This window comes from Lepidochelys kempii, chromosome 10 (genome assembly GCF_965140285.1).
Source record: "Lepidochelys kempii isolate rLepKem1 chromosome 10, rLepKem1.hap1, whole genome shotgun sequence".
Taxonomy (NCBI): domain Eukaryota; kingdom Metazoa; phylum Chordata; order Testudines; family Cheloniidae; genus Lepidochelys; species Lepidochelys kempii.
Window position 1 is genome coordinate 74,780,356 of NC_136389.1, and position 23,472 is coordinate 74,803,827.

A 23,472-nucleotide genomic window follows, 5' to 3' on the forward strand; every position below is an offset into this window, starting at 1 on the left:
GTCCAGAAATTTTTATATATACCTACAACCAAAAATACAGCTAGAATGTGATGTTTTCATGAGAGTGCTATATTATTGGTATTTGATTCTCGCTTGAAACAGAGAAGGCAGGATCCTCAGCTGGTCTCCGATTGTCTTCAATTATGCAAACTGAGGATCAGAGTGAATTGTGTGAGAATAACTGCAGAAAAAGAAGAATTTGAGGTGAGTTTTGTAATGCATTCCTGTTGAGTGTTCTTATTTCTAGAGACACAATTGTTTGACCTTTTAGGTAGGAATAAAGGGCCATAGCTTCATCAGATGTACATCATCATAGCCCCACTAAAGGCAATAGATCTTTGCTGATTTGCACCAGCTGAGGATCGGTCCTAACTGGTTTTCTTGAGGGCTGAGTTCTGCTGGCTGTTATGGTGGGATAAGCAAGGTGAACTGTAATTAAATTTCATTTTCATTCCTGTAATTTGAGCAGGGGCTCCCAGATACTTGGAGACGTGCCCCTTTTTACCCTTGTACAAATCCAAATAAAGAAGATCAATGAATAAATCAGGGCTGCCCAGACAAGGGCTGTATTTTGCAACATGCCTGCAGTCTAAGAGGCTGCACCTAATTTGCATATAAATGTACCTAGATTCCTGTCCAAAATAAACAAATGGAACCATGAAATAGTACTGTAGCATGCTTAAAATCTGATGTGATGTTAATTAAAGGGAAGAGGGAATTACCCTGGACTGGAGTGCTTGCTGGGAGGAAAGGGAGGAGTCAGGAAGAAATTGCAGTGGTAGAAGTTAGGGAGCATTGCAGGAAGAACTGTGGTCATTGCTCCTGTCTAAAAAGAGGGTCTCCCTCTTGTACTATAGGAGCACTTCTTGTGCAAAACACTGGGGACTTTTCAGTGAAGTTGCAGTCACCTACACCAAGTCCGAATCAGATCATAGACTCTGTAGATCAAGGGTTAATGTAAGAAATCAGCAGGCTCAGTGATTGACAGTTTTATTTGCTTTATGCAAAGTTCCATTTGATCTGACTTAGACCGAACTGAAAAGTCATTCCCGTGAACATCTAAGCCAGGGACCTGAGCAAAAGAGAGGAAAGAACTGAGATATTTGTATGTATCTTCCATGAAAGAGGAACAGAAACGGCTTGTTGGTTTGTATTTACCAGAAATAAAACACCACAACATTGCCCTCGCCCTGAGGTTACAGGGAAAAGGTAACTGTGGATCCATATCTTGTCCTCAAGCCACACTTTGGACATCCCTGGTATATAATGTGCCCACCACTACTTATATTGATATGTAATTACAGTGGGAGTTGATGACTTGATGCTATTGTATTTTTGCTCCAAAAGACAAGGTCAGTGTTCGAGCTTAATAGAGAAAGCTGGGGCTATTTAATAACTGGATAATTGAATAATGAAGCTATGATGCATTCCTTCTACTACAGACTAACTCAATTCTCCTTTTCCCTGCGCATGGCCTGAAAGCGCATCCGAGAAAGGCAATCACCGGGAAAGCAGCTACTCATTGGGTTGGAGCTGGTTAATTAGCAGAGCTATGGTCAACTATTGTTTACTGAGCCAACGGGGCCCAGAGATTCTTTAGCTCAAAGACTCCAAAGCTGCAAAGTTAAGGGCTGCTCCTATCTGGCAAGCAGCTGTAGCCTCATTTTAATTAACTGCATATTCCTTCCTTGGTACAGCCTGTATGGATGGGAAGGTGTTTCCCAAGGAAATCAGAATGGGGACAGAGCAGGGAACAGGGTGGGAGTGGGGGTGGGGGAATAAGGTGAGTTCAGGAGGGCAATGAGGCGGGGGTCAACAACGCTGCTTAAGATCAAGGGCTGAAGTGCTGAGATGCTGCCAGACTTGAAAACTTTAATTTACTGTCACTGTTAGCCCCCTTTGAGGTTTATGGTGGTATTTATACACACAGCATCAATCACATGAAACAAGGAGGGGATTTATAGTTTGTTTTAAAGACTGCAAATGCAATGTAATGCAAATAGCATGCCTCATGGGCATTTACATTTAATGGGAAAATTACAGATGCAAAAGATTGGTAGAACAAATTTTAAATTGACTTTATTACATCTAGTGCTTTTCAGAGAATACTATTAAAAAAACACAGGAAGATATGGTAATGGAGTTCTACACTGTAGCTTGACAGTTTATATTCCCCTTAACTGACTTTGTTTGCATCTTCCTGCTTACATTACTTCTTTCAATACGTTTGGCTGATAAAATCTCTGCATCGTAAACTGATTAGAAACTTTGATTTGGTTTTGGTTTTGTTTCCTTTTTGGTTTTGGAATATTAGACCTGTAAAGCTGCTCATATCTCAATACGTGTTTTGAACTAAGGATCGTCATGAGGGCTGGTTAATTTGACCACATATATATACAATTATGTACTGTTATTGCATTAATTCTCATATATGCAGCCTCCTTAAAGAATTTGGATAAGCATCCCATACTTCTGCAATATTTTTTTTCTGGATTGAACATATATGGTTGAATTGTTTCATTATCTGTATAACTATTTGTGTAAAGCCCATTCTCTCTAGGAATACTGCTCTGAATGTCACTCATAAAATGATGATTCTATTCAGGAACAATTCAAGATTGTTATTATTATCCCTTGGCTCTATTACCATTATCTATTGGTCCATTTGAAAGGAGTTGGTGGATCTCACTTAATTTCAAGTAGGCATTCCCATCTTTGATAGCATTATTACAACTGGCATCCTTGTCGTCCATCTCAGAACTGAGACCAAGTACAGAAAGGTGGGGCTAAACTATACATTTACTCAGTACTTATAGTGGTCCATGAAGTTAGAGGCACATAGGTGGGGCAGGTCAGTGTGAACTGGCACACAACTGCCCATGTTGTGAATAAATACAGGATTCTGTTTTCCAGGGCTCTCAGTATTTACTAGAGCTAAGCTAATAGATTTCCAAGAATAACTTATTCCATGAAATTTACCTTGTTTTCACTCAGGTTCCAAAATTCTCTTTTTCATTATTTGTAAATTCAGTCAGCAGACATTTGTTCATTTGCAGATTGTTTGTGGGCAGCTCACTGTGAATACTTGCAAGTCATCATTTATTCTTGCTGGTTAGTTAACATAAGCATTGTGGAGTGGTTTTATTTCTATTATTATTATTATTATTATAGTTAGTACCCAAAGGAGCCACTCATGGCCGCCTTAGTATTGGGCATTCTACAAACTTAAGATGACCTGGTTTCTCTTTGATTTCATATCAATTAAAAGTTTTTATTATTATTATTTGTAGTAGTTGTTTATTGAAATATAAGTACATAAGTAAATATCAGTAACCCCTATTCTCTGTATGATATACATAATTGACCAACAGCAGATTTGACATTCATACATACAATCAGAATTAAGCATTCAAACATACCATTCACTTTTTGAGAGTATTCGTTCTAGTAAAGTTTAATCAGTCTGATGTTTTTGAAAAGCAAATGGACCTCTGAAGGTTGAATCATCCTCTAATAGTCAACTCAAAATTAACTTCTGAATTTGAATGAATTGTCACAGACAGTTTTTCCTATTATTTACTCAGCTCAAATCTAGCATTTTGAATTCATGTTGCAGCAAATATTACTCTACTAACGCTCTCAGTAATAAACTTTGCTGATTGGATCACACTCCACTGAGCTCAGAGGCTGCAATTTACATGTATTCTGTAACCACTAGAGCCAGTTAAAAATGGGATAAAATTGTCATGGAAAAATTCATGAAAATTGTGTCCTTTCTTTCATCAAATTTTGAAATTTCAATTTAAAAAATCATTGAAAGTGTTCATTTTGAAAACTTTTGACAAGCTGTAGTAATGTAAGTCACGCTGAAAATTAATTCTGTTAAGCTTGCTTTAGCTTAGTCACTTAGACCTTTCATGAAGATGATCTTTGACCAAGAAGATATAACAACCTCTCCTAAATCTCATTTCTTGAATGAATCCAAGAGAGGCATAAGATTTGTACTCACTCTCTACTTCAAGATCATGTTTTATCCAGATTTTATCCACTTCTACCAGCTACTCTTTCTCTCACAGGAAATTAATGACCAGATGCTGGCCTGGTTCAAGAAGGTACAATTCTATTTGCTTCAGTGGAATTGTGCCCAATTACTCCACGACTGAACAGATCATAGCACTCCATATTTCTATTATAATCCCCATTCATGTGGGCCCCAACTGAGAAAAGCATTGAAATACTTGCTTAAGTCCATCCCTATTCAGCACAGCACTTACACATGTGTGTAACTTTCACACATGTGCGTAAAGTCAGTGGGCCTTAAGCACATGCGTAAGTGTTTGGCTGGATAAGGGTGGATAGATGAATCAGGGTCCCTAATGAATAAGAGATTCAAAGTATCTCATTGCAGCCAGATCAAAAGCACAGACGTATAAATGACTTTTCAGTTTTGGTATTATAACGATTCCTGGCTATTTGCCTGTGGACCCTTTACATATAAGCAGCTCATTTTGTTGACTTTGCTCACTGCCCTATGGTACAGAATCTTCAGAGTAATACAGAGCACCACACAGATTGTAGCAGTGTAAAGGCTGGAAATTTGGCTTCTTAGGGAATTTGAACCTGGGGCCAAATGTAGAAAGTGTTAGGCTGCTGTTCTGAAGGCCATTGGAGAAGGGCAGTAGTTGCACCAAAAGAGGTATAAAAAAGTGAATTAAGTGAGTCATTTCATTAGCAATAAGTGATGTAGCGGGCAAGTAGGAAGAGGTGTAGAAAAGAGATCTTTATTAAGGAAGCATAGTGGCCAATGTTACATGTCCAGTGGCCTTTGTGTGTAGTAGTAGGAGTATGGCCACCAGCTTGCATTCTGGAACTCTTGGTGTCACATCAAACTAGGTCCCTCCTGAAACCTAATCTTCTTTCCTCAGTTCCATCATACTACGACTTTCCCATTTTACACTAAAAATGAACAAGAAATAATTAAGCAACTTTCAATTCCACAAAACACCCATAGGCCAGAGGCCATTTAGCCTAGGTGGAGTTATTCCTTTCCCTCCTGAAATCTGAGCCCCTTTCTCCAGTCTTCATGCCACATGAATTAGCCTGACGTGTCATAGGACCATGTGTTGGACAGAAAATCCAGTTTAAGGAAGCAGTTTATTTCGGTACCCTTAATTGACGTAGTGACTTTGGTCATGATCTGGATTCTATTGAAGTCAATGGAATTGTTGCTATTACTTTAAATGAGTGAATGATTATGCTCCACCAACTGCAATATAGAAATATATTACAAGACCAGGAGTAGTAATGTGTGTCATTTCAGCAGATTTACTGTTGAGGTGCTGAGTCAGACCCAGGTTAGTTCTCTTCTCAACTGTGATGGATACATTCTCCAGGTCCAATCATCCATAACACACACATACCTGTTAAAGCTTCAGAGAACAATCCATATTAACATGGAGTTAATGCAAACAAACACTATTTAATCAGTTCACCTGTGACAGATTGCCCTGCAGTTGTGGCTTTTGTTTAATATTGAGAAAGTAGCACATTAGCACTGTGTGTGGAAATGTCACAGTGAGGGGAAAGCCACAGACACTGGGAAGTCTTTTTCTATTTTGCATTGGGTGATCTAGAAGTGAAACAGACTTTCAGATACTGGAATCTGGAGCCATTAACAAGGTTAACACACACTGAATTTATACTCAGCTTTTTGCAGAAACAACTCAGATACAGGTAACTCATAAAGCCACTCACCAGTCACATTTCACCTACTGGTCCCTAAATACCCAACCAACATTAAATAAATAAATAAACATACAATTACCGTAGATCTATTATGAACTAAAAGCACCCCCTTACTGTTCACATATCTAGGCTGAGCAACCATGAAGACTTCAAAACAGAGAGAAAAAAAGCCATTTATAGAGAGGGCTGAGTTTCCCTTTGATGTCTGCTAGTGAGAACCCATAAATGGGCTAACCTTACCACAAGCATGCACAAAATAATATATATTTCCTTATCCTAAAACACTTACGAAGCAAGTTCCAAGCAGTATCACTGATCTCTGTATGTCTGCTCACATGTGTGAAGTTAACCATTTGAGGAAGACTCAAGCCTGTTGTATGATATGTAGTGATACACACATACATATATACACATACCTAATAACTACATGGGTATCTATGTTTGTGTGTGAATAAATACCAGAGCTACACAAAACTAGTGGAAGCTTTACACACAAACACACGAATTGTAGCATTTCAGCCAATTTAACATCCCCCAAATTTAATGCTTCTGCAGAATTTAATGAAATGGTTATTTTAATATTGGTAATATGATAAAAGCAGTCCAACTAGCTTATATGAGGTATGATGATCCCTCCATTCCACCATGTTTTAGTTTTATGAATGATTGTTTTATTTAAAAACTGGCAGCCTTCCTTTCCCTTCTCTGTGCTCTCTGTGAGATATGATATCCAATACTTATTTGTACTTTCTTCGTGTTTTGATTTAATTTGATTAACTATATCCTTTAATGGCACTATGGCTTTGCAATATTATTGTGCTGGTACATTGTACTTCAGCATCCAGAAGCCATCAGTCTGCATTACAGCAACATTTTGAAACTAATTCAAAAAGGCATTATTCTGTACCTCTTTACCACAGGATAGATGTCCGCTCTCATACTGCAATGGCCAGCCTAGAGCTGCAGGCCAAATCTGGGTTGAATTTATCCAAAGACTTGTCTTAGTATTCACATTCCAAGTCTGAACAGTCTATTGAATGTTACCCCTTCATTCCTGCTTTTATTGCTGGTTGGCTTCTATGGCATTTTTATTTTTCAGTTCATGTATGCATTGGTATTTTAAGATCTTTATACAGGTTCAGCTCTACACTCTGCAATTATACTCTGTTTATCAAGAAAGAAAGAAAGAAAGAAAGAAAGAAAGAAAGAAAGAAAGAAAGAAAGAAAGAAAGAAAGAAAGAAAGAAAGAAAGAAAGAAAGAAAGAAAGAAAGAAAGAAAGAAAGAAAGAGTCACCTTATCTGAAAAATCAAGCCCAAAATTATTAGTTTGACTGAAATCCAAGAGGAATTGAAAGATACACATAAAGTTTTCTGATCTATAGGATGAAACCAGCAAGTAAGGTTGAGCAAAACAAACATGCATGTGGACAGGCAAAGAAATCTGCAAATTCACAAGTGTGTACAGATAAACTCAGGAAATGGCATCAGTGCACACAATCAAAAGTGGATTACAGTCATCAACACTGGATAAGTAACAATCAGGAAAGGAAAAGTGGGGCCAAAGTTGAATCTGGTCCAGGAGAAGGTTTTTCTTGATTACCCAGTTTGAGACACACCATTGTGCAGCCCATATTCCATTCAGAGGGGATGATGATGCATAGTTGGAGAAACAATATATAAGATAGGATTCCAACAGGATCACAAGGTCTGATGATATAGGTAGGGGGCTAGTGGCAACATGCCAGAGAAGCCAAAGTCAGGAGAACTGGAGAAAGAAAAGTAAAACCGGGGAGAAAGAGAAGGTGTAACTGTGTTGAACTTTCATATGGCAGAACTGGAATCAATGACTGCAGTTCAAGATTCCTGTTAGTATAGCTGAATAACTCAGGGTAACACCCATAGAACCACAAAGCAAACCTGTCTGAGTCTTGAGGCAATTACAGGATCAAACATTCTTTAAAAAAAAAAAAAAGAAAGAAAGAAAGAAATTGCACTTACAGTTGGAACAATAGCAGTAAAGTTTATACATGATGATTTCTCTTGCATCAGAGCCATGCTTGCCACATGCCAAACATAAACCAGATTGCATAATAAGTAGGTTTTTCATAATTTCCTCAGATTAGGTTTTTATTAATGCCTGTCAACAGCAAATGATAGGCATGTGTTGCATTAACAGCTGCTATAAGCTATGCCAGCAGCTCTGACTTCATTGCTAATCTAAACCCTAGAGTAAGCCTAAAAGCCCATTGATTGCAGAGGAATCAACCCTATTTGCATTAAACCTCAGAGAGTTTTCCTTTCTTTCTTTTTTTAACCAAATATCAGTTATGTTTACATTTTCACTAGTAACAGTGAATAATTGCTGGTTTATTCATAGGGGTTTAAAATAAACTAAATTGATGATCATCTCCAAGATATTCCAGCCTTCCTGCTTTATTTATAAACTTCCTCACTTAGACTGGCATCTTTGGCAAACTCCTTTGGTATTTCTCCATGCTCAGATTTGAATAGCACTAAAGATTTTCCCCTCTCCACCCCTCCTGTTTATAATAATCAGGAAGATCTGGTCGCTGTAAAACAAAAAGTAGCAGCGAAATAATGGATAATGTTCTACAGAAGCAACAATCATTCTAGTTGTTATAAACTACAGATAAGAGAAATCATCTGGCCAAATTTAGAACCTGTACAAGTATCATGGCTTGTAGATTTAGAAAATAACTCAAAACTTATGAGGTCAGTTTTCATGGACCTTAAGCAAAAGGTGAATTACGGGCTCCTGGCTCTATCTTGTACTTTATTCTCATTTATCCTAAAGGAAAGGCAATAAAAACTTTTAAATAAGAATCTTTATTGTTTGCATAACATAGATTTCTAATTAGTTAGGTAGGAAAAGTGTGGTTTGGAATGTTGTTTTTTCCCAGATAAAAATTCCCCTAAAAAAACAATAGTTTAGAAAGGGGGCTGAGGGGGTGGGAAGTAGTTCATAATACTTGTAAAAGTTCTGCAAAACTCAAAAATTAAAAAACAAAACAAAACAAAAAGCTACAGCATTCTCTAAAGTTTGAATACTCTTCATTATCAAAGTGGAAAGATGACTTAAATAATACATTTCCTTAATGCTCTTACTAGTAGCAATATTTGGCCTTGGATGAATATCCCAAATATCAATAATATGGTATTCAGGGAATTTGTTATTTGGGGCTACAGCTGTTGAACTCTTACTCAGTAGAGCTGAATATGCCTCATATACATTACATGGCTGGGGCCCCCTGATTCATCTAAATATCAACCACGTGAATGGAAGGCCTTGTTAGCACATGTGTTGGGTAGAACTCCTCTGAGCTGTGTTCTGTTACATCGCTTCCCTTGGATTCTACTTAATTAAGGTTGAAGACAAAACTCCGCTGGTGCAAATGGGCAAAGCTCAAAGTTTCATCCATTTATACCAGAAGAGATTAGGCCCACAGTGATGAGTCCAATTTAACAAAACTGTTTTATGTAGGTGTATATTATTTTTCCTAGACCTGAATGTGTCTAACCAAAAGCTAAATGATTTTTCACTTAGGAAAAAATACTGAACCCATTGAAGTCTATGGTGAAACTCTGATTGACTTCAATAGGGCTAAGGGTCTTCACTGATTTTGAATTTTTAGGGCTATTTCCTTTTGATGTTTTTCCCATATGTCTCCCTTCCTTTCTAATCCTTGCAAATTCTCATAATTATGAGGGTGAAACTGTCTTCCCCGCTATGCTGAGTAGTCTACTGAAGTCATGAGACTACTCTCAGGGTAAAGTATTACTCAGTGTGAGTAAAGACGGAAGAATTGATCCACAAACAGTCAGACTAGGAGATGCATGGACCTAAGCCTAACCTTTAGTATTCAGCTTCCCTATCCCTTATGCTACACAGAACATGAGGCTATGTCTACACTACCGCTGTAAATTGACCTACGCTACACAACTCCAGCTACATGAATAACGTAGCTGGAGTCAACATACCTTAGGTTGAGTTACCGCAGGGTCTATACCGGGGGGGTCAATGGGAGAAATTCTCCCATCAACTTACCTTACTCTTCTCATCTCGGGTAGAGTACAGGGGTCGGCTGGAGAGCGATCTGCTGTCAATCTGGCGGGTCTTCACTAGACCCGCTAAATTGACCACTGGTGGATCGATCTCAGAGTATCGATCCCGGCTGTAGTGTAGACAGCCTCAGTTACATCAAGCCCCATTATGTATATCTACGTTTATAAAAAGACACAGATAGATGGCAAAAAATCCATGTTGTTTGCCCAAAGCAAAAATCATGAAACGCCATTGGGCTATCACGGGGTGGGTTATATTCTAAAATTTCCTAAAAAGCCAGTTGTGTCAGTTTCACTTTATGTACAACGTCAGCCATTTTAGTGTCACTGAAAAATTAATCAGACTGCCTAAGTGAGTAATACTTTGCCCAGTGTGCACTCAGGAGGTACACATTTTTTATTGTGCTCACAAGCCAACACAAAAAAGAATTTGCCCAAAGGAAAACTGACAGCTTAGTCAGGAAAAGGCTGAATAAATAGGTCTTACATATTGTCCAGAAGATCAACAAACTCCGTCTTCGCTGAACCAACAGGGGAAGCAAATTGCAGACCTGAGGGCTCTCTTTAACAGTCTACTTCTAGCTCCTCCCAGAGTTAAAATCTGTGGATTCTTAGCTACAGTGCCCCGGCAGATTTCACCTTCTGAGAATCAGTTTTTAAGACACTCTGGACTTAAAGAGAATACCTATTTTAATCAAGGTCAGCGTGGAAGTGGCAAAGGTATGCATTACTGCCCTGAGAACCTCATCCAAGAGGAAACACTACAGCCTCCTAGCCAGATGGGGTGCTATGTGAGAATCCAGGAGCATGAAGGATTAAAAAGGACCCCAAACTCCTGATCTTGCAAGCTGTTTCTTTCAGGTGGACCCTTATACCCATACAAAGCCTCATTGAAGTCAATGGGGTTCCATGGACATAAAGGTCCTCCTAATGGGATCGATCTGCAGAATTGGGAACCAAGATTCTGAATCACCTGCATTTGTAGGTATCTGATTCTGTTTAGATATTATCACAGCTTTGCTCTTGTTTGCAATTCATAAGTCGGGATTTTTGTAGCATGAGAGTGGAAGGCCCTTATTAAGAAATAGTGACCTGCATTTCAAACAAGCTCAGCTAATCGGGAGGAAGGATTCTGTACCAGCTGTTTAATAATAGTTTGTCTAATAAAATATTCATAGTATCATACATTTTCAATCTTAGAGGATGGATCAGGATGTCATTTTAATATTTTCCCCCTACTAAAATACAGGTTTAATTAAAGCTAAAGATATATTGCCTACAGAAAGCTAAACTGTTTAAAATTATTAACTGCTTGAATACTTGTTGCTATACTACAAGCTGCCATAAAAGAAAAGAAATTAAGTACATGGGGGATTAACACAATTTTGAAAGCTGTGTTCCCTTCCCTCCTCCTTTTAGATACGCCTAACTGAGCCATAACTATTTTTCTCCACTCAGCCAGACTCCAGCTTTGTGGCTTTTTTAATAACCTGGCTTCTCAAGCTTGTGCCCCCGAGAGCCTTTTCATTTCTGCCGCACTACCTACAAGCAAATTTCTTCCAGTTGCTCAACAGTCTAATGCCTCCCTTTCTTCGTTGTTGAAGCATTTCATTGCAGTTTCATTGACTGGGAGGTGTTCTGTTACAGTGGAATCAATAGCTTAGGGCTTCCCAGCACACCGATTAGCTTGTCAGTCAGAGCCTGGGGGAGGTAGTGTAAAGCCCAGAATACCAGGGGCCACCAGTTTGAAAAGTAAGGAATGCAAGGAGCTCGTATGGGTTTTTCTACCACCTGTTGCTCTGCAACATGTGCAAAGTGTATTAACTTCTTTGCTGCTACATGCCTTAAAGGTCAACTGCGATAGACACTTTAAGCTTTTGGAATATTTTAACTCATTACAGGAATCAGCTTTTACTGATTTGTTACAGAGGCTCCCAAACAAAAAACAAGTTATGTTTTCTATGGGCTTGTGTTTGATGACAATTTGGTTACTATTTTTAAAAAAAATAAACACTTCATTTGATCTTTTTATTACATACAAAGAGAAACCTGTTTCTCCTGTTATTGTGATTTCTTCTGCCGTAATTCCTTCCCCCGCAAATGTGGAAGACGATTATGGAATGTCACAAGGGGACACTTATTCTTTCCTGGTTTAGAATGAAAGATGATGAAATCATGAAATATAAAGTTCGGAAACTTCTGCCACACATACGCTGCTGGTCCTCATTTTATAAAGCCTAGATGCTGCATTCCCTGAATTGCTCAGCTCTCATTCTCCTCTTGCCTAAAGGGAAAGGAAGGCAGCTCACCTCTCTTGCTCAGGAGTCTCTTTAGGGTATGTTACCAATTTTTTCAGTTTAGAGAAGCCTCCAAGCTGCTCTAAACTGCATCAGAGCCAGCTGAGAATTAAGGAGCTACAGCTGGCTCCCTGTTAGCCACCCATCTCAGCTGCTCCACCTGGGCAAATCTGAGAATCTGTCCCTATGATTATCGGAGGTAATATGGGGGAATATATTGATGATTGGCTATTGTTGAGCTTGAGAAGAGGGTGATCATCATCAGCTCTCAAGATCAGGTTGTGAGTAATTATATGCTGCCTTTAAGAATTGTCCAAATTCTAAAGAAATATATACCCCAAACCACTCCAAATACAGCCATTCAAAACAGAGGCACAAGCCTTTAATCCAACCTAAGGAAACCTTATTACCGATATTTATTATCCCGAAAGACGTCACACTTAACCACAAAAGGAAATTCTGTGCTTACAGCATAAAAGCCTGTGTTTTGCTGTCATCACATTTGGGTTTGCTCTCAAAACCTCTACAAACTTACCACAAACCACAAGGTAAATCTGTATGGTGCAAGTAGGGTTTATTAAAATAATTCCACAAATTTAACTCAATAGTTTTTGTTTTGTTTTGCTTTTTTAAAGGAGGGCACTGGGATTTTCTAACTAATAGCATAAACAACAGCTGGAAGCTGTTGCACTAGTTATGTGGATTCCAAAGTTTGCATTGAAAATATTAATCTTTTCAATGGAGAACAATTCTAGATTCATACCATTCCAAATGTGGCGAATAAAAAAAATGACATTAATTCAAAGACCAGTAATGACATATTTTTGGGTGTAGACTAAAATAGGAATTCAAATCAGTCTCCTCCCTTTTTTTTTTTTTCTGCTCCCACATCTAGGACAAATGTGAGATTAGTTCAAGTTAAGAAAAACAATATTTTGCTAGGCACTCTGGTTCACGTATGTGCTGGTTTTTATATGCTTCTTTTCATAAGCAGCATGTACTTGGCTGCTAGTGGAACATGAACGATGCTGTAAAAACACACATCCTTTATACCCCTTAATAATTAAGATTCCTGAGAAAGTCAATAATAGTTTCAGCTTTCCCTCTTCTCCACCCATCACTAGTGGTGCCGTTAATTCAGCAAAATTAGAAGTCTTGTGTTGTCAGAGTAAATCACTCCCACTTGGTTATGAATGTAGTTAATTCAGCAAGCGTGCATGCTTCAGGTTTGGTTTTGTTTTCCTTCCTTTTTTCCAGCATTTTTCACATGTATGCATTACAGTTGCTTACTTCTAACATGTGCCATAGGTAAAATTACATTTGCTGATGACTGAAATACAACTTTTGGCCTCAGAAAAATGCATTGCAGCTTGATGCTTCCTTCACTGAAAATACCGTCTGGGGTTGCACTGAACCAGTTGTAACAAAAGCACCTTATCATATATCATATTGCTTAAACCGATAGATGTAATTAATTATTGCTTTTCCTCACACCTTTTCGATAGTTACCTCAGGCATCTGAAAACAGGCCTGCTACTTGTAACCACTTGAAGCTTCTGTCATCAGAAGGGGATTACTTTTTACATTATACTATACTCCAAAAAAGAATGCAAGACCGCCCAGCCAACAGCTATCAACAACAGACTAGACCTGGAGTGAAACAAACCTGCACTCAATACAGGTTCCATCCAGCACACCAGGGTCTGACATTTACACAGAACTACAAATGTGGCTCTGGTGCCTTGCAGATTTTGAATTTCAGCTCAGTTACAAGCCTTCCAACATCTTTACATTGAAAATTTTTTTTTTTATTATTAATGACCCAGTTTCAATGAAATGAAGATAACTGTAAGGCATTCCCTATTCAGTGCATGAAAACCCATTGTAGCTTTAACAAGATAATTTCCCGAGAAAACACCAATTTCTTTGAATAAACTGATTATTTTAGCAAATGAGCACTATTTTTAGAACTCAAGAGTGAATTCATGAATGAACAAAATATAAAATATCCATGAGTGTACATATACATAAAACAATCCATCTAAATATGAAGATACACACAATAGAAAATATATGCACACACATGCATCCACAAAAAGACAGACATGACAGTCACATTCTTGGTAGAAATATTTGAACTAAAGTAATACATTGGGCATATTCTCTATTGGCCAGTTAGAACAGAATCCAAACACATGATGTCTAAATGGTGACTTTGTGTGGGTGCCTGTGCAACATTACTGTCTTTTAAAAAGCTATTTCTAGAGAGAAAATGGCTTTTTTAAAGGGCAAATTAAAGGATCATATAAAACGTACATTTTCCTTCCACTTTACCTATTTTTTCCAGCAAACTGTATCCTGTAAATGCATTCAAAGAACCTGCCTCGATGAATCAGTACTGCGTAAGCTAAGTTGTACATTTCATATCCACATCAACACCTACAGCCATCATGACTTCATGTGTTTGGATTCTGTCCTAACTGGCAGTAAAAGCTGTCATTAGGGGCAGGAAACAGTATGAAAGACCTTTCATGGCCTCTTTCAGCATGCAATGTCATCTGTTACCATGGGTTGTATAGTACTGATGGCTATAAATGCCACTATGAATGATGCAATCTCATATGTGATGATGAACTTGAAAAAACCTTTGTTGAATTTGTGCTTAAGGTGCTCAAATTCCAGTTATTCATGAGCATCCAAAATGTTGATCACCAGACTGATGATATCCTAATGGGTTGGTGTGTTCCAGCAACCCCAGTGGCAATGCGACAAAATTCTTGCACAGCCGTCCCTACAAGATATGGCACAGATAAATTCGCTTTATGGATTTCCATGTGGGTTATTTGTTAAGCATTTCACCTGTGTCCCATTTTCTGCTGCTCATGTGGCAGAGTTAATACTTAAAATCTGAAGGTTTCTTTAATGTTAGTTTTTGTCTGTAGAGCTCTTCTCGAATTTTTTTGCTTAGCTGTATTTGTAAAATTGATTTTGTATGCTTGCTGTCTGTCCCACCACACATAATGTGACCTTGGGTTTAGTTAGTAGCCTTATTATATTTTCTATGTGTGAGAGAGGGAGCTAGAATTTGGTGATCTCAGAAGTGAGGCACCAGGAGCTTGAACTTTTGCCCGGGTGGCATGATCCCTCACACAACTCTGCCAATGCTCCTTGGTTGTGGACAGCTGCACACTTTTCTACTGTAGTCATGGACCTCTCTTAAGCAGAGATTGCCAAGCATGCTGCATTGGGTTGTGCTTTTGTGATGTGAAATATGTCCACCAGAGACTATGATGTGCTCACCAAACGTATTTTTCTCTTGTAACCTAATCAGAACTTGAACCCAGCTTTCCAGAGGTGAAAGATTCAGGCATTAACTCATTAGCTACTAGCCTTATACAATCGTGAATCCTCTTCACTGAGAAACAGCCTTCATGACTCAATTTTCTCAAAGGTACTATGAGCTTCTAACTCCCACTGTGCCTAATTCCGCAATCCTAATAATAAAATGTTGTGGCCATAGAAAATAGAGTTACCCAGTGGTTCTACCTTTTGAGCCATTAAGGGTCCTCTTAACACCCCCTCCCCAGGCTTCTTCCTTCAGGGATAAATTGTTAGCTTGACTGTGAGCTCAGGCAGGTTTTAAAGTTAAAGACATCCTGGCAGGGATTAACAAGAATGAAAACATGGATCATCATCATCATCATCATCACCACCAGAAAGAGGACATTTGGATTTGTCCAACTCGATTTAATTCCTCACCAGTGGCCACAAAAAGCCAGATTAACCCAATAACCTTACAAAAATAAATTAATTAATAGTACAGCTACAGATCACACACCTTAAATCTTCTGATACACTGCAGCATGAAGATCTGCATAGGGAATATGCAGATTTGCCACAGTGAGTAAGAGATAAGCTACCATAGCTTCTGGAATCCAACCATCTTCTCCAATCAGCTGCAAAGCTTCATGACCTTACATGATACAAAAGGGCCCTTTTTGTTGCTAATAATAAAGACCAGCAGAAGAACCTAGTATTATAATATAAATACAGAATTTTACCATCATGTTTTTTTTTCTTTATGCAAATAGAATGAGACATAACTGTAGAAGGAGTAGAGCCAAATGATTAAAATCAAATTTTTCTAATTGTAATGATAAGGAACCATATATGGGTGTGTACCTATTTATTACTACAGTGTTTGTATAAAACAATAAAAATAGTATAGTGCATAAATTGGCATATACTCACAAATAACAAATAGTTTACTATAGTAAATAAATAGGTATACACATACAGACTTATATTATGGATGTGTATATAAAATGTAATAAATCAGTAAAAGCCTTAAAATAGTATAGAGAACAGAAAATGGTAGAAATTGATAACCATTTGAATATAAATTTTTATTAAAAAATAATAATCAACATTTAAAAGATGAAACTATTAAATTATCTAGATCTGTGACATGGAAGGAGGAAAATAATTAAGAAATTATTAGAAAAAGCCAGCAAGCAAAAGGCAACAGTGAGCTAATGCAACCAGACAGAAGTTAACAATAGTAAATGGACCAAATAGGCAATGGCCGTGAATGATTCTCTGCAGCTAGACATATGAAACATGTTACCAATATTACTAAAAAATCATGTATAAACAAATAAAAACAAAATATGGGACTACCAAGATGCCATCATTCAGCTTCTATGCTGTATCTTGCTCCCCTCCTTTGGTATAATTTATCTTGTTAGATTATATAATCTGCTCGGGACTGTGTCTTCCAATGTTTTTGAAAAGTGGCTATAAAAGCCATGATAAACGAAGGACCAGATTTTGATACCTTAACTCACCTTGACTAGGACCTTACTCCACTAGTTGAAGTCAATGGGTGAAATCCTGGCCCTGCTAAAGTTAAAAGCAAAAGTGCCAAGACTATTTGCAGAGTAAGGTGCTACTCAGCCTAAATCAGGGTATCAGAATCTGGCCCTATATAATCAGTAATAACAGTATAGTCATTTTTATAATCATTTTGAGCCTCATCCCAGCTCCTTCTTGCTGGTCCTAAAATCTTAAAGTATCCCATCCCTCAGTTGTTACCTCTTAAGTAACCTCAGAGGCCTAACTTCTTCCCACCTCTTCTTTCATCTATTAAAAAAAAACGGTGAAAAGACAGATCTTTCTTTAAAACCATGATGAGAATTATTGCCCTGAAAGGCTGGCGATTTCAATTCCAAAAGCAGGGACTGTAACATCTCCCTCATCTTGAAAAAAAGATTCAGGGATGGGAGTTTTGCAGCTCTAGAACCAGACCACTGTAACAGGGATAGCCCCTTTGTGTGCTAATCCCTTTTCACTTTCTTTTTCACTCATAACAGTTGCCTGTTACTGGTGACTATGAAGAGCTTCAGGCCTGCATTTCAACTAAGGGGCCTGTCTTTATTCTCTCAGAAGAGGGCTGTCTCAAGAGCAACATGCTAAAGTGCTAAGTTATCGTCAGGCTGGGACTTTCTTGCAACTGTTTGTGTGTGTGCGAAACAAGCTCTCAACATGTTAATAAGCCTTTAACCCAGATTACGCCACCTCTCTTTCTATAGTGCTCTTTTAGGGCAGGGTGTGAAAGGTCATCCTCTCAGCCTGGATAGCAGTACTCAACCAATTACAGTGCTCCAGTGTTACAATAAAAGGGATCTTTGAACCTATGGCGATAAAAGATTTTACATGTCTAATTTTCAAAAACACAATTAAGAAACAGGGGAGAACTGTTTATGTCTATTTGGGGTCCTGAATGATTTTTTTTTGTTTAAAAAAACCTATCATTTCTGCTCAAATACAGGTCTGAGAAATGTAGTATGCCCACTGCGTAATGTGTTTGAAAAGCTAAACCGCTAAACCATCAGGTTCAAGTAGGAACAATACATAAATCCTGTGTCTGCTGAAATAATAGGACTTGGAATATCTGGGGATATGTGTAGGCTGGTTTCATGGAAACAATATTTATAGTTAGGGGTAGAAAGACCTTGGATTACATACTGCATTTGTGTCTTTTCAATGTAGGAGTCTGTGATGCTAAAGAGATTGTGTATTTCTTTTGTTTCAGTACTTTTTGAAACCAAACTCACTGATTATTACCCAAGGTGTTCAGTGTTATTCTAAATGTTAGTCTCCAAAAGAATATCTCAGATGGAACCAGTGGGTCAAATTCACCCACAAAGTATGTCCACCGAAGTCAATGGAGTTCCATCAGGAATCAGTTTTGCCCAATGTGTATCTTCATGAAATTTCACTGAAAACTAGAATTTGGTTAGTGTAATGCCAGCAGTCAGAGAGATCCCAGAGGGACAGTGTGTCCATTGACGACTCTGCTCATAGTTAACTGCTTTATTCTTTAGACTACAAGTTTTCCTATTAGTGATGGGCTAACCTTGATGGGCAAACCTCTAATGTTTCCAAAATTCAGTATGAATAAATATCCAAATGTCTGTAGAACATGGAACTCGTATGATCTGGGTCATCAGCTCCTCACAGTTAGTCCTCAAAAATGCCCCAGGATTCCATCTTTATTGTTTAATTAAATAGCATAAAGGTAGAAATTTCAAATGAGATTTGGATGCCCAATTCCCATTAATTAAAATGAATTAGGCAGCTTTAAATAATCTCAGCCTAAAAGACCCTTATTCCTTAGCTGCCCATACCCTTGGTATCTGGCTGCCATTAGTTACATTTTGAAGCACTTCATTGCTCTCAAAGAAAAGAAATGGGAACATTTTTCATTCTCTTTATCCACTCCTATAAAACTATTAATAGTATCAAGACAGGCTGTCTTTCCTAGTAATAGTAAGAACTAGAGCACTTGCATCATATGTTAAGCATGGTTTCAGCACCAGCAATATTGTCCCTGCAGTTAGAACTGCAGGCCCTAAATTTGTAGAATATCATAAATCTTATATTGAAGAATTTGAGGAGGGCAGGACTACTCTGGGACATGCAAAGGAGTGTAAAATGCCTACAGCGTCAATAGGAAAAACAAAGGCGAATGCTGCTCTTTGTTTTGTTCAGTGGTTAGATCAGAAAATTAGATGCAAGAACTGTCTTGAGGTCTATTCCGGGAGGCATTTACAGACTCTTTGAATGTTGCTGGGCAAGTCACTTTACCTCCATGTAACTTTATCCAGCTGTAAAATGAGTATTTTTCTAGCTCACCGAGGTGTTGTGAGACTTAATTATAAAGGTTTTTTTGTTTTGTTTGGGGGGGGGGAGGAGTGAGTTTTAGGATCCTTGAAAGAATAGTGTCAAATGAAAGGTTTCCCACTTTGTCACAGCAAATATCTGCATGGCTGAATAGTGGCCTATCTACGTACTGAAATATGGAGTCCCAGAAAGATAAAGCAAATGATATTCATTCAGCACTTCCAGCAAGTGTCCAGTATCTTTTCCTCTTCTTCCACTCAATGAACTGTTAAAAGGCCATAAAGAACTGTTGTGCAGATGATATGAAACTAAAGAATGTGTGGTAGGTGTTCCACATTTTGGTACCATCTGTGCTAATTCCAGCCAAAACAGTCTCTGACTTCAGTGTAACTCTGATCCTGACTGGAGACGTGGGGAGTAGCAGGAGTAGCACAAACATTTTTGTGCAGGAGGTTTATTATCAGTGTTAACAAATCTTGCCTTTCTCTCGCTCTGTAATAACTATAACTCTCCTTAAGAACTCTAATCTGGCTGCTGGCCTTCTAGGTGCAAACACAAGCCCAAATATGTGGCCATTTCTAAAGACATCTATGGAGGTGTGTTACTGCTGAGCTATTTATAGTTAATAGCTTGAGCTAGTTGGTTAACTTAAGATGGGTTTGGAAAGATCTTCACCAGATAAAGAGAGAAAATCAACAGCTCATTTATGAAGCTCTTGTTTTGTCTCCTCTCCCTCTCATGTTCCTATGAAGTTTTCTCCCTTATGCTAGGGTAGAGAAACAGAGAACATCCTGATGAGACATGGCATGGCAAAACTCAAGGCAGATGTTTCCTGGAAATTATTCTGGGTCTCAAACACCTGTGGACGATGTTTTCAGGTATCAGACTCATTTGCCTTTGCACATTGGACCAGAAATTAGTTTGTCTTTTTCTTTACTTCAGTCCATCTCTTGATATGTTTTCAGTGGGATTGCTCTTCTCAAGGAGATCCATGGGGGAAAAAAAAGTAAAGAAACTGTGTGTGTTTGTGAGCGTGAGAGAGAGACAGAGTCAGTCATCTTATTATGTGGGGGCTTACATACTACAATGTCATCACTGTCAAACATAATAAAAGTAGGGATAAAATACTTAACCACATATTGATCTGCTCCTGCATTTCCGGTAGCATCCTTAGTTGTAATAAGATCTTTCTGAAGAGCTGTAATGAACAGAGCAGCGTGCTTCCTCTAACTGTTTGTTTTGGAAACAGTGAAGGAAACATCTGACCTCATATTTACTCATTGGTCTGCTGTTCTGCTATTGCTATAATCCTAGTATGTTTGTGATTCTCGTAAAAAATGCAGAGGGGAACCTGTTTTGAGTTTTACTCCTGTTAGGCTATACATTACAAGGACAGCTTCTGTTATCTAGCTGTGGAGCTGCTTTTCCATTGGACAAATATTTGAATGGACCTAGCTGAGATGGATTAGTTCTGGAATTTTATTAAATGATGGGAGAAATCATAGAAGTTAGTGATGGAATAGTCCTGTTGGATCATCCAGTCCATCTCCTTGCCAATGCAGAGCTTCTCCCTGTAGTTCATTTTCTAATCCCAAGTGATGGAGCTTCTACTGCTTGCCTTGGGAAATAATTCCACAGCCAGATACATCTCTCTCTTTCTTTCTGAGAATTTTTTTTTCCCTCCTGATATTCAACTTAAGCTTTAATTTTATTCCAACAGTCCTAGTTTTACCTATGACTTGTCTAAAACAAATCTATATGACTTCATCAATCCACCGATAAATAAATGATAGACTTTGTTTATTCCATGACTGAGGCTTGACTATATTGGGGGTAAGATGGTCATCCTTCTTTGCTACAAGCTTGTTTTATTAATGATGAAGCAACAAATGTGGCACACTTTTCTTTCATCCCATTTCTGAACATATTCCTTGTTGTTATTTTATTATTCCTGGAACAGGTAATTTGAACATGGATGTTTTAATGAATGGGTGGCACGATGGAGAGACATGAGAATAAGCAATAAAAGCTTCCTATCAGTGGATTTACCTGCAATATCTCTGTTTAATAATTCCTCATCTGCAATCTACCCTCTTCCCTATAGTTTCCTTTCCTTGTTCTCTACTGACTTCACACATTACCTGGATCAGATAAATGCATGCTCAGTTTAATCTTATTATAGCAAAATCCACTCAGCTATCTTATAGTTAAGTACCAAATCTTAGCTCCAGAACATTGGTTTTGCCCAGGGATGTGGAACTGATCTCAGTGCTTACTTGAGGATAGCCTGGTGTAGCTGAGACATGTGGTCAATCTGCTTATAAGCATGAATGTGCAGTTTCAATTCAAATGGAAAGTTTTAAAAAAATACACCACTTGTTTTGCAGGTAACAAAGGTATTTACTTCTGTACCTCTGATTCCCCCCCTCCCCCGTATTTTGGAGAGGGAAAGGGAAATGTCAGCTTTCCTGCATCTGTCGTTGTCAGACATAAGCTAAAGTAGTGTGAAACATAATGGCTGTTAAGGATTTTAAGAAGCCCCAAAAAGAGAATTCCTCCTCCTCCCTCATTGGAAGCCCTCTGGAGAATAAAATTGGATCAGGTACCCTTGACAAACTGGTATTTCTAAACTACCCATAGGTAATTCAGAATGTAGGTATTTTAATCTCTGCTATCCCTACTATGTATCTATTTGTTTTCTTTGGCTTCTGGCACCCAACTGGCAAAAATCCAACCCCAGAGGCAACAACACCAGAGGAGACAATAGGAGACTTAGAGAGAAACACAGACAGTGAGAGACCGATCAAATTAACAATTTTTTTATCTGGTTTCTGCTGGCATCTAGCTGGCACAGACATACACACGCACACAGCAAGCTCACACACAGTGCAACAAGAGGCGAGGTGTTGGGAGTGGAAGGGAAACTGAAATACGATACAGGCAGAGAAATCCCAATAGACTCACTATATTTTTTTCAAGTTTTCTTGTTTTCCCAAACCTAGTTTGCTGGCAGAGATCCACAGCAGAGAAGCACAAAGATAAGAAAAGCTAAATGAGAGAACGAGTGCACTGGTACCAATAGGCTGTGTAATAGCCACACCTCCACACTCACACTAAAGAGTATTTTGTGTGTGTGTAGTTTGTAATCTTCCTATGGCAGGGTGTCTAGATACAAATCTCAATACAGCCTTAATTTTGTAGTTCCAATAGACACCACCACAGATAAACCCCTACATTTAAAGAATCGTTGGAGGTTTTTAAAAACAGGTTAGACAAATACCTGTCAGGGATGATCTAGATCAGGGGGTCTCAAACTTCATTGCATCATGACCCCCTTCTGACAACAAAAATTACTACCTAAGTCCGAGCCTGCCCAAGCCTAGGTGCCTCAGGAGCTGGGGCCAAAGATGAAGCCCAAGGGCTTCAGCCCCAGGCTGGGGACGTGTAACCTGAGTTCCGCCATCCAGGGCTGAATCCCTCTGGCTTTGGCCCTGGGCAGTGTGGCTCGGGCTTCAGCTTCAGCCCCAGGCTCCAGCAAGTCTAACACCAGCCCTGGAGACTCCATTAAAATGGGGTTGCGACCCACTTTGGCGTCCCAACCGACAGTTTGAGAACTCCTGGTCCAGATCATACTTAGTCCTGCCTCAGCGCAGGAGACTGGACCAGATGACCTATCAAGTTCCCTTCCAGTCCCTTCCCCTAAGGCCAGGTAATTCCATAACTATCCACTGTCTGGGTCTTTTCACCTTTCTCTTAAATACCTGCTGTAGGTCATTGCTAGAGACAGGTTTCTGGACTAGGTGGACCCCTCGTTGGATCCAGTGTGGTTCTATAATTCCTCTGTTTCTAAAAACAGCTCCAAAGTTTTCTGTCTGGAGCACGGGTTTTGGCTCCAATTGTTATAGAAACAAGAGCACATCTGTCTTCAGAATGTAGCCCCTGGAGGCTGAGAAAGGTCACCAGAAACCTTTTGAACCAGTTATAAACCAGACATTTTTCTTCAATAAAAATAGGGAATTATAAGTTGAGAAGAAAGAGACTTGAATGTAGGGAGATCAGCCAGGGGAGTTTCGTGGAAACAGAGGTCTCAGCCAGCACTCCTAAATAATCTGCTGTATGTGCCAGTAGTCAGAGTGGCTTCATGAGACAGACTCTGCTGCTG